Below are 9,379 nucleotides of genomic sequence, written 5' to 3'. Positions count from 1 at the left end.
TTTAATAGGTTCCCGAGGGATCATACTCTTAATCTATATAAAAACACTTTTCCAGTTAGAACTTTCTATAGGTGCCATTTTAATCATTTCAGATATCTTTTAAAAGGTATGACTACCTAGGTCTTGAGTTAGTGTTTGCCTTGAGGCTGTATTTTAATGACAGTGCCCTGGATCAGGTCTTCCCCTGAGGCAGTGTCTCAAAGGCTTCATTTTTAATTTGATTTTAAAAAATTTTCATTTCCCAACTCTACAAGTCTCAAAGTTTCTGGGCTCTCTATTCTGTTTACAAACTGACCTTTTCTGAGTGCATTTCTTTTTTGTAGTACTTTACAAGGGAACCAGCTAATTTTTCAATATTTTGCTCAAATCTTTCTCACCCAACAAGTTATTATAAATATTTTCTATGCTCTGAGTTAGCATGGAGGACAATCTTTCCATATGGTTTGACAATTACAGGCATACTTCATTTTAGTGAGCTCCACTTTCTAGTTCTTCATAGATATTGCAATTTTTTTTATAAATTGAAGGTTTGTGGCAACCAGCATCAAGCAAGTCTATCAGTGGGAATGATGTTTTCAAAAGCACTTTATCACTTCGTGTCTGTGTCACATTTTGGTAATTCTTGCAATATTTTAAACTTTGTTATTATTATTATGTGTGTTATGGTGATATGTGATTGTAATCTTTGAAGTTACTATTGCAGTTGATTTGGGATGCCGCATTTAAGATGGTGAACTGAATCAATAAATGTTTGTGTGTTCAGACTGCTCCACCAACCAGCATTCCATTCTCTGTCTCCGTCTCCTCAGGCCTCCCTATTCCATGAAACAATAATATTGAAATTAGGCCCATTAGTAATCCTCCAGTGGCCTATAAGTGTTAAGGTGAAAGGAAGAGTTTCACATCTCTTATTTTAAATCAAAAGCTAGAAATGATTAAGCTTAGTGAGGAAGGCATGTCAAAAGTGAAATCAGCCAAACCAGGCCTCTTGAGCCAGACAATTAGGCAAGTGGTGAAAGCAAAGGAAATGTTCTTGAAGGAAATTAAAGGTGCAACTCCAGTGAACACAAATAATAAGGAAACAAAACAGCCTTATTGCTGATATGGATAAAGATTTAGTGGTCTGAATAGGAGATCAAACCAGCTATAACATTCCCTTAAGCCAGTGGTTCTCAACCTTCCTAATGCTGTGACCCGTTAATACAGTTCCTCATGTTGTGGTGACCCCTAATTTAATTATTACAAATTGAACATAATTAAAGCATAGTGATTAATCACAAAAAATATGTAACTATATATGTGTTTTCCGATGGTCTTAGGCAACCCCAAAGGGGTCTCGACCCACAGGTTGAGAACTGCTGCCTTAAGCCAAAGCCCTAACTATATTCAATTCTATAAAGGCAAGAGAGGTAAGGAAGCTGCAGAAGAAAAGTTAGAAGCTAGCAGAGGTTGGTTCCTGAGGTTTAAGAAAAGAAGGCATCTCTATAACATAAAAGTGCAAAGTGAAGCAGCAAGTGCTGATGTAGAAGCTGCAGCAAGTTATCCATAAGATCTAGCTAAGATAATTCATGAAGGTGGCTACACTAAACAACAGATTTTCTATGTAGATGAAATAGCCATATATTGGGAGAAGATACCATCTAGGACTTCCATAACTGAAGAAGAGAAGTCAATGCCTGACTTCAATGCTTTAAAGCACAGGCTGACTCTCTTGTTAGGGGCTAATAAAGTTGGAACCAATACTCATTTAATAAATTGAAACTAATGCTCATTTACTATTTCAAAAACTGAGGGCCCTTAAGAATTATGCTAAATCTACTCTGCCTGTGCTCTATAAGTGGAACAAGAAAGTCTGGATGACAGCACATCTGTTTCTGTTACCACATGGCTTACTGAATACTTTAAGTCCACTGTTGAGACCTACTGCTCAGAAAAAATAATAATTTCTTTCAAAAGATTACTGCTCATTGACAATATACCTGGTCACCCAAGAGCTCTGATGGAGATGTACAATGAGGTTAATGTTGTTTTCATTCCTGTTAATACAACATCCATTCTGCATCCTTGGATCAAGGAGTAGATTTGACTTTTCAGTCTTATTATTTAAGAAATACATTTTGTAAGGCTATAGTTTTCATAGACAGTGATTCCTTTGATGGATCTGGGCAAAGTATATTGAAAATCTTCTGGAAAGGATTCTCCATTCTAGATGCAATAAGAACATTTGTAATTCATCGGAAAGAGTCAAAATATCAACATTAGCAGGAGTTTGAAAGAAGTTGATTCCAACCCCAATGGATGACTTTGAGGAGTTCAAGACTTCAGGGGAGAAAGTAACTGCAGATGTGGTGACATCAGCAAGAGAACTAGAATTAGAATTGGAACCTGAAGAGTTTACTGAATTGCTACAATCACATTATAGGTGTACCGGTTAATAATGCGGATTTTGTAATCAAAGAAAACATGATAATTTCAAGAGTAACATCAAAAGTGCTTTATTCAAAGTAATGTTTATTGCTAGCTACACATTTCCCCATCTTTCAGGTGATTTGTGGATACTGTCCCAATAGAACTTTTCTTGTTTTGAGGCAAACCATTCAGAGACCCAATTTTCCATTCCGTCGTACATTTTGAAGTGCTGCTCAGAAAGTGCGTGTGCCATCAATCAGAACAAGTGGTAATCTGAAGGAGCAAGGTCTGGTGAATATAGCAGCTGGGTTAATACTTCCCAGGCCAGATCTTTTAATGTGTCTTTAACTGGTTTTGAAGTGTGTGATGGTGTGTCATCATGAAACAAAATTACTTTGCCATGTCTTCTGGAACATTCTGGTCGTTTCACAATCAAAGCATGGTTCAAATTGATTATTTATTGTCAGTATCAATCAGTATTAACAGTTCCACCCGGTTTTAGAAGCTCATAATACACCACACCTTCCTGATCCCACCAAACGCAGAGCATTGTCTTCTTTCGGAAGCGATTTGGCCTTGCAGTTGATGTTGATGGTTGACCTGGATCAACCCATGACTTTGTGCTTTTGGGATTCTCATAGTAAACCCACTTTTCATCGCCAGTCACCATTTGATGCAAAAAGACTTCCTTTCGTGCTGTTGAAGCAACATTTTACTGATGACTTTTCGGTTTTCCATTTGTCGTTAGTTCAGTTGATGTGGCACCCATTTTCCTTCCTTTAAAATCTTTCCCATTGTTTGTAAACAATTAGAAATTGTTTGCTAAGCAACCTTTAATCTTTCTGCAAGTTGTTTTTGAGTTTGACATTCATCTTCATCCAATAATGCTTGTTATTGTTGGTCTTCAAACTTTTTCGGTTGACCTGGACATTCTTTGTCTTTCACATCAAAATCATCACTTTTAAAGCATTCAAACCAACATTCACAAGTATCTTGAGATGGAGCCTGTTCACCATAAGCTTCCCGAAGTATACGATAACTTTCAGCAGCACTTTTCTTAAAAATAAAGTAATGAATTAAAGCTTTCCGCAAATGCTCTTTTTTTGGCATGAAATTCGATATTTTTAAGCGTAAAGATATCTATGATGTTAACACCTTCAACAAATTTGACATATGAAGTTTTGAAGCTTACTGTCAATACAACAAAATAGTATACATATCAATTCGCATATATATCAACATATGTGTAACTCCATCTATTGAAAGAAATTCGCATTATTAACTGGTACACCTAGTAAAACTTTAATGGATGAGGAGTTGCTTCTTTTGGATGAGCAAAGAGAGTGGTTTCTTGAGATGGAGTCTACTGCTGGTGAAGAAGCTGTGAAGATTGTTGAAATATCAATAAATGATATAGAATATTACATACACATAGTAGGTAAAGCAGTGGCAGGGCTGGAGAGGATTGACTTCAGTTTTGAAGGAAGTTGTCCTGTGAGTAAATTGCTGTTAAACAGCATCACATGCTACAGAGAAAAACATTTATGAAAGGAAGAGTCAATTGTTGTATCCAACTTCACTGTTGTCTTATTTTAAGAAATTGCCAGTCACCCCAACTTTCAGCAACCCCACCTTGATGTCAGCAGCCATCAACATTGAGGCAAGACCCTCCAGAATAAAAAGATTAATATTTGCTGAATGCTCAGGTAAAGGGTAGCATTTTTTAGCAATGAAGTATTTTTAAATTAAGGTATGCACATTGGATTTTTTAGACATAATGTAATTTCACACTTAATAGACTACAATATAGCATAAAAATTTTTATATGCACTGGGAAACCAAAAATGTGTGTGACTTGCTTTATTGCAATATTTCCTTTATTGTGGTAGTCTGGAGCTGAACCACAATATCTCTGAGGTGTGCCTGTACATACATTTTTCTATTCTTCTATAATAATTCTTTTATTGCCTGCCAGCTGATCTCACAGTCCATGCTGTATCGATTTCTACTACTAGTATTCTACTTATAGGTATCAATTCCTGTATTAGTCAGTTTGCCACATAGCAATCCAAATCAAAACCTCATGGGTAAAACAGCAAATATATATATATTTGTTTGTTTATAGTTCTTTGGGTTTGCTTGGCATGGCTTTAGGCTGGGTTACAGTCTGCTTCACATGTCTCCTCATTCTCTTTGGACCAGTGGTTGACTACCTGAAGCATGTTCTCTGGGAAGATCACAAGAGGGGTGATCAGAAATACATGATGCTTTCTAGGGCCTCAGGTCAGAAGGAGATTACGGTCACTTCTGGCCCCATTTGTCCCACATCAATACCTACTCTACTGCTCGCAAGTCACATGGCAGAAAGTAAGGAAGAATTGAGAGACTCCAATTTATAATGCATTCCATGATACATCTTTGCTTTAATGTAATTATTTAAATATTGGTATCCTGAAAACTTCAAGTAAAATCCATATTCCAGGATTATTCCATGGATTTGAATATTCTTGGCAATTTACCAAGTGCCTCTTAGGGGCATGTATTGTCCTATTTGGAAAGTAAAGCTTCATAAAACTGTGCCTCAAGCATTGGGAGGGATGATCAACTTGCAGGTCACTTTCAATTAGGATTTTCTGATTCTCTGACAAAGAACAAGGGAATACTGAATACTTCATCCAATTCACAATTTTGCCTTAAATTTGATCTGAAACAAAATATATCACTTCTGAAATGTGGCCTCACATGTTTGTTTCCCATCTTCCAGCATTCTCAAAGATTGAGAATGAATGAAACAGAAAATCTTTCTTTGAAAACAAGTACAGATCGTTCACTACATGCACTGCAAAAAACAATACAAGAATAAAATGTTGTTTTACTCATTAATCCATTCAACAAATATCTTTTACACATCTATCCTGTGTCAGATAATGATGCTAGTGGCTAACGATATGATTACACAGTGGTTGATGAAGTATGTTCTAGGGACGAAGTAATCCTGAGAAATTTTAAGGTGGTCTTCAAGAGCCAAAGTATTTCCATAATAGTACTGAAAAGTTATTTGCATATTTACCTCTTGTTCTTAATATCTTCTCATAATAGAAGAAAAAGAAGTTATATACTATTATGCTAAACATTAAAAAAGATTTCCAAAAGTGTAAAAAGAATGCCACTATTCTCACTATTTTTTGTTCTATTTTTTAAAATACAGTCATTTTTCATAAGAAATATCACATTTCTGTTAATATATAATAATTTTACTTTTGTTATTTTTAAATAAATTAATGCATTAACACTCTTAAATGTTCACAATTTTAATTTCTATTATGGTAAATATTGATAGATATGACGCACAAAAACAAAAGCTCTCATTGGTATCCTCAAAAAAAATAAAACAGTATAAAGGATCCTGAGACCAAAAAGTTTGTGAATTACTGTGAGAATGAATGAAAGCAGCTTAGATCTTTCCTTTCTGGAGCTTGTATGAATTATCTGTAGGACCCCCAGCAGCACTCACTCCCTTCCATGGTTCGCTCACTATCACAAGGACTGGAAGCCTGAGAACTCATTTCCTGGAATCCTTTGCCAGGAGGGTTTCAGATTCTATTCTGCCAATGAGATTCATTTTCAGACAGAAGCCCAATTGTTACTCCAAGGACAGGTGTCTGGACTTCAGCTGATGTGAGATTTTTCAGCAGCTCTAGATGTTGCTATAATCACTGATTTGGGTGATTTCTGCAGCTCTGATGATCACCAATAATGTTCTGTGTTCCAGAAAGTCCCCAACTCTCTTAAAGCTACTGGCAAACTTTCATTATTCTCTTTCCACCCTTTCAACATTTTTGTAACCATTGTACTTACTCATTTATATCCCTTTCTGCTTGGAATACCTGGAGAGGCTTTGTTTTCCTTAACCAACCTACTTTATAGTTGGAGAGTCAAACAGAGACCAAATACATTACAAAATGCACACAAACTATAAAAAGTACCAAAGAGAAATAAAATGGGTATTGTAATACAGACTAAGAATAGAGGCTTCACTCTAGGTTTCAGTTTAGGTTAAAAAAATGTACACATGAGAACTATATAATCTGTTTATTTATGTTGATGATTATGTATCTGTTTTTTGTTTTTTTTTTTAAGGATACATATGTGTTTCAAGACATGAAGAAATAAAATCACAAAATTATATTGGAAAAATGCAATTGACTTTAAGAAATTAAAGCCAGTCTTTTTGTCACAGTGATTTGTGAATGTGTTATAAAATTTTACAGACTCTTACCATATGGAAATATTTTACACAGAAATTCTTGGGAACATAATTTAGAATCTTGTTATATAATTGCTTAATATAAAACATTGATTTGCTGATGTGATTAATGAAAAGTAAAATTTCCATTAATTTTTATTTTAATTTCTGAAACATTTTCAACTTCATTAACTCTTCTGGAAATATCAGCACAATCTAAGTTGTAGACAATACAACTTCTAATGATTGTAGCAGAAACATTAGATTGCATCCTCAAAATATATTGTACCTCAGCCTTGCAGAAATAAGCAATGTATTAACCATCACTAATTATTTAATTTAAATATTATACCAAGGTTGTAAGGAAGACATAAATGTTGCAATTATATTCATCAGATAACAATGGATGCAGTGTGTGTGTGTGTGTGTGTGTGTGTGTATGCATGTGAGTGTGAGTAAAATATAACTAGCTTTCCTTAAAACAAGCTATTTTCTTGGGTCTACTAGAGAAAATGATGTGGCATGAAGGCACACAAGTTTATCATTAGAAAAAGCCTTAGAAGTCAAATATCCAAATCGGTTCATTTTCCATATTTGAAAACAGATAGGGCTAGAGACTTGTCCAAGAATGCAGCTACTGGCTCAGCTCTCATGCAGTTAGTGGAGCCCAAGATCCACTGGCCATGGAGAATTTCCAGAGCTCAACTTTCTAGGATTTTTACTATGAAAACAATAGACCTTTAAACCTTTTTCTGAATATAAAATTTACTATAATTTGTTGTCAATGCTTTTTAATAACTCCATATTCTTCCCTAGAGATTATTGCAATTACCTCCCTTCCCAATTTCACCCCTCAGGAGAGAATTTTCCCCACTTACTTTTGGAAGAGGCTGTGTTTAAAGAAATTGGAGATGAAGCAACTTGAAAGTGTATTTCTTACATTTTTAATTAGGGATTGTTAGTCAGGAAGGCCCTGCACTGTAATGGGAAGAAACTTGGTGTCAGATCTACCTTCAGATAAATGTAACTTACTTAACAAGTAACTCACACCCTCTTCATCTTAAAGACCCGAGAAGACAACGCTAAGGTTCAGGGGAATCTAATTCTGTTGTATGAACACGAGTAACTGCCATTACTCAACCTTGTTGAGCCTCAGTTCCTAATCAACAGGAAACGGGTGGTCATACCCACCTGCTAGGACTGTAGCAGGGGCTAAACCAGCAAGCGAATGTTAAATGCCTCCATTAGTACTGGCACACAATAGAAACAGTGGGTACAAGTTGTGAAAGTAAGTTGATTCTGTGTCACACTTCTCGTTATGTCATATATAAGGAAATTTAGAAAAACTAGACTAGGAGTTGGGCGTGTTGCAAAAGTATCTTTATTGAGATTAATTCATTGGTTATAAGCAATACAAAGAGGAGAGAAGAACTATTTGACTAAATGTATTGTCTCCTAATCTCAAAAGTGAATCATGTTACGTATTTGACAACTGATCAGGTGCTATAAAAAGCGCACTAGAAGTCAAGGGACTGAATTTTCTTCTTTTTATTGGGGAATTCCGTTTAAATCTTTCTCTTTTCTAGTTCTTTTCATTAAAGCCTTCAGAAATCATTTTCATATCTTTCCAATAATTATCAATAGAATCTCCTTTAACATTAAGATATTAATAACCTTTTTAAAATGGGGTGACCTTGGCCCTGGCCAGGTAGCTCAGCTTGTTAGAGCATCCTCCCAATAAGCCACGCTTGTGGGTTTGATACCCAGTTAGGGTACATTCAAGAATCAACCAGAGGATGCATAAATATGTGGAACAACAAATCGATGTTTCTCTCCCTTCCTCTATCTAAAATCAATAAATTAAAAAATTAAATGAAGTGACCTCATTTATTTATAGTCAATCAAAAAAAATATTATTTTTCAATTCAGTTTCTATGGCTACCACTTCTCTCTTCTAGTGATGAGTCATATCTGAGAGTGTTGATAAAAAGAGGTTATCGATGGGGGGTAACATGGGGATAAGGACACATATGTAATAACTTAATCAATAAAAAAAGAAAAAAAGAAAAGTGTGCATTTTAGTGTTTCTGAGTGTTTTTTTTCTCTCCCAAAGGAGACACGTCCATTTAACATACCACTAGTTTTGTAAAAGCTAAGTTATTGTAGGAGAATGACAAAGTCATGATCAAATTAAAGCTAAGGAACTGGGTTTTAATTATTTTTAAATGCTTCTCTATTCCATTATTACAAGAGGTCTTGATGAACAGATAAAATGACTGCCTTCTTTACCTGGTAGCAATGGGTGTTAATGGGCAATAAACTGATGAATGGGGTGAAAACCAGAGAGGAAATAAGGGAAGTGGAATATTATAAGAATGCAGGATACTGAAGGAATCTTAGAGAACAATCTAATATTCCAGATCTTTCCTTTTATAAAGGAGGAAATTGCAGGCAAATGAGATAAAGTGATCATACAGCTGAGATCCTACCCCTGGAAAATCAAGAGTTAATATGACTTTGTCTGCACATGGAAAGCAAAGGGATAAATAGAAGCCCTTCTCCCTGCTTAAACTTGGTTTAGAACCAGAGTTGTCAAGATGTGCTGTCTGCCTATGTTGTTCGGGTTACCAAAATACTCAGTTCTTTTCCTAATCATGACTACTAGTATGAAGGAGACAAAAAACTGCATTCTAGGGAAGGAGTAGCATGCATACACACTTTAGG

The 9,379-nt window shown here is 35.4% G+C and overlaps 1 pseudogene; it reads left to right on the top strand.

The window, feature by feature from the left end:
- Nucleotides 1-418: 418 nt before the first annotated feature.
- Nucleotides 419-4,088, top strand: LOC106698057 (annotated as a pseudogene).
- Nucleotides 4,089-9,379: the final 5,291 nt, after the last annotated feature.

The sequence above is a fragment of the Myotis lucifugus genome, unplaced genomic scaffold, assembly GCF_000147115.1.
Source record: "Myotis lucifugus unplaced genomic scaffold, Myoluc2.0 scaffold_132, whole genome shotgun sequence".
NCBI classification, from domain to species: Eukaryota; Metazoa; Chordata; class Mammalia; order Chiroptera; family Vespertilionidae; genus Myotis; species Myotis lucifugus.
This window is presented reverse-complemented; position numbering and strand designations above follow the sequence as displayed.